The following is a 3,132-nucleotide window of genomic DNA, read 5'->3' as shown; positions in this document are numbered from 1 at the left end:
TCATCATTATTTCTTTTTTGGTTATTAGCTGCCGCTGCTCAGTCAAAAGATGGTGATGTGCCAGAGAGGAATAGTAGTAGGGAGGGGCATGGAAGGCTTCTGCTGCTAGAGAGATTGATAGAGCGTGTTAGCATATGTGTGTGTGTTTGTTTGGGTTTTTTTCTCTACATCCTTAAACTGTATCGTGACAACTTTGAAACCACCCCAGCTTCAAGGTTATAGAAATTTAAGTAAACCAGCTATTCAAACGCACCCCAGGTTTACTCACTGTGTGTCTCTAGTAACCTAGAGACACACAGTGAGAGAGCTCTGGATAACATCTGCCACAGAGAACAGGTGTTCTAGGCTCTCCAATTCCATGTGGATCACAGCAAAACACCGGGGTCACTTATCACCTCTCCTTCCCTACGTTTTCTCTCTGCTCTGTCTTTTAGCCTTCTGGCTCTTCTCATTACTTCTTTTTTCCTCCCCAAATGTTCTCTTCTTCTTCTCCTTGAAGAGTCTTCATCTGTTGTGTCTCAGTGACCTGAGAAGGGAGGAATGTTCATCGTTGGTATGTCATGACTTTTGAGTCTGCACTGGGAGGGGTGTAGAGCCTCAGGGTGGGGCCTCAAGACTGACTGACAAGTACAGGTGAAAGTGGTGTAGGTCAACTTTGTGTCACTGAGGACACACAAACGCACACACACACATGTACTCAGGCTCCAGCCCGGCTATGCCTCTGTGGGAAAGAGGGGAGAGGTCAACTGCATCTATGATGGGGTTCACTACAAGGGAAAGTAGAAGCTTCCTGACCTGCACATCACCATCATATCACATGACTATCATTAATCTCAATTTTTGCATTTGCACAAAACTCAGTTTGGAGTTAAGGATCATAAATTAATATTATCAAAATAATGTAAGTGAACTGTATTTGAGCCTGAAAAGCAGAGGGAAGAGCTCATCTGACTTAATCCAAATAAGTGAATGAGCAGTGGTCCAGTCCACGCTGTGTGAGCTGGACATTAAATCTTCTTGCTCAGAAGAAACACATTCCTTAGTTACACCCCTGACCTTGGAGAGAGGGAAGAAATCCTGCAGAAACAAATCAATAAGCAAACAAAAAGGAAAAAGTCCAGGCCTCTGCCCTTCTCTGTCTCTGTCTCCTCTGTGTATGCCTGAAATGCCTCATGACTGCTGATAAAGGAGTTAAATCAGATAAGGAAACCTTTTTCACCAATTTGAGAATTTGAGATGCGTCTTGTTACATTCTAATATTGTCTACTGTGAAAACTCCAGCCTTGAACTACCTCACAACCTTAAAATCCCACAATGTTATTTTGTTGTTTTTTTTGCCTATTAACACTGCAAACAATGACGATGACACTATAAGGGAGCAGATAATGGGGGATTCACTGTGGTGACTCTCCATCAAGGAACTGAACTTGTGACTCTTTGGCTTGATTCACTTTATGTGCTGCCTCGCTGTAATGGCATGTACACCCTCACTTCCTGCCTGGCAGGATACAGAGCTGTGGCTGGAAGCTAAGTGTGGCTGTTATTTCTGGCGTCAAAAGGTGTCTGCCACTTTTAAACCTTTACTTTGAAAAAAAGTAAATGTTGAAGCTGACAAAAACACTACAAAATTCCATTTTTTTCAAGTGATAATAATGAAGTTAATAAATTAGGCAAAATATAAATGGAAGGGGTTTAGACTTGCGTAGTTTATTGGGCTCTAATGTAACAAGACTTAAGTGGTATCCAGTTATTCTCAGCAAACACAAATATTACAAGTGTCTGATATAACCCAGCGTAAAAATATTTTGGAAAAATGCACATCTTTTGTGAACAGCCCCCCAAATTGACAGCAGAACAGTATTTAAAAAAGAGAGGTACAGAGAGAGGAAAGAGGCTGAGCTATGTGACTAAAGTTACAAAAAGAGTCAGGGGTGTCAATCAGGCTCAGTCTGTTTGAGCCCAGCAAGTCCTGGGGGAGAGGCCTAATCAGTCAAAATAAGAGAAAACATCTGTGTAGGTGTAGCTGAGCATTATGACATGGACAAATAGGCTTTGATAGAAAGAGCAGGTATGAAAAGTAGAAGATTTCCTACTGGTGGGTATAAAGTGATAAAGAGAGACCCGGGGAAGGTGTTAGGTGGCACTACTTTTCTTGAAAAAAAACATACAGTTGATTGGGGGATGTTTAGTGTAAAACAAGCAAACTACCAAAAATTAGATTCAGGCATTGCAAGTGCTGTAAGTTACAACCACTCTCCAGCTGAAAATGACCCACAGTCAGCAGGTTATATGAGTTTTGCTATTTAAATTCTTTTTAGGCTTTGAAACAGAACTTTCTTACAGAGTTCTACCATTTGATGGTAGATAAAGGTAGTAGTAATCCATTTCCTATTTGCCTCTTATTGATATGTCTAATTTCCAGGAGGTCTCACTGGTGAACTGCGGAGTCCTGTGGTATAACAGTAAAATAATGCCTCCCATATGTCCATTAAAGCACAGGCACATGCAGGACATTGAAGTAATGCATCCAAACAGACACATTCAAAGATCTCTGAGTTTAGAGGTAGTTTAAAAAAAAAAAAGTATAGTAATCAAAAACATAGAACAAAAACAAAATGAAATTTTATGTATTTTAAAGCACATTGACAGGTGTCCCCTCCCTCAGTGCGCACACTTACATGCACAAAACGTAGTGTCTGTGCCCTCCCCCCACTTCTGTCATCACCTTCTTCTGACAAACCTCCTGGAGGCCCTGCACTACTCAACAAGAGGATTTTATTCAAATCACTTGCAATCTGCATTCCTTTGCTCCTCTTATAACCCCACGGTGTTTTTCTTCTGCTCATCTATGATTTGCTTGCATGAGCCTCTAACTGGCTGGGTAGGGGGGATTTCCCAGATGATGCAGTACCAAAGCCTGACAGTACAAGGCAGTATTGTAAATCTATGTTGACTACAAGCTACTAGTGTTTGAGTATGTGTTAGGAATAACTTTAAGCCAGAAAAGAGTAACTAGAGTATGCAATTTAAATGCAAAACAGCAATGAATCAGAGCACCTTCTTTGGTTTACTTCATTCTTAAACTATGCTCTCTGTGCGCATGATCGATCACATTTTTCTAAGATTTCTTAA

The sequence above is a fragment of the Oreochromis niloticus genome, linkage group LG1, assembly GCF_001858045.2.
Source record: "Oreochromis niloticus isolate F11D_XX linkage group LG1, O_niloticus_UMD_NMBU, whole genome shotgun sequence".
Taxonomy (NCBI): Eukaryota; Metazoa; Chordata; class Actinopteri; order Cichliformes; family Cichlidae; genus Oreochromis; species Oreochromis niloticus.
The sequence above is the reverse complement of the archived record's forward strand: the minus strand, read 5'-3'. Positions refer to the sequence as shown.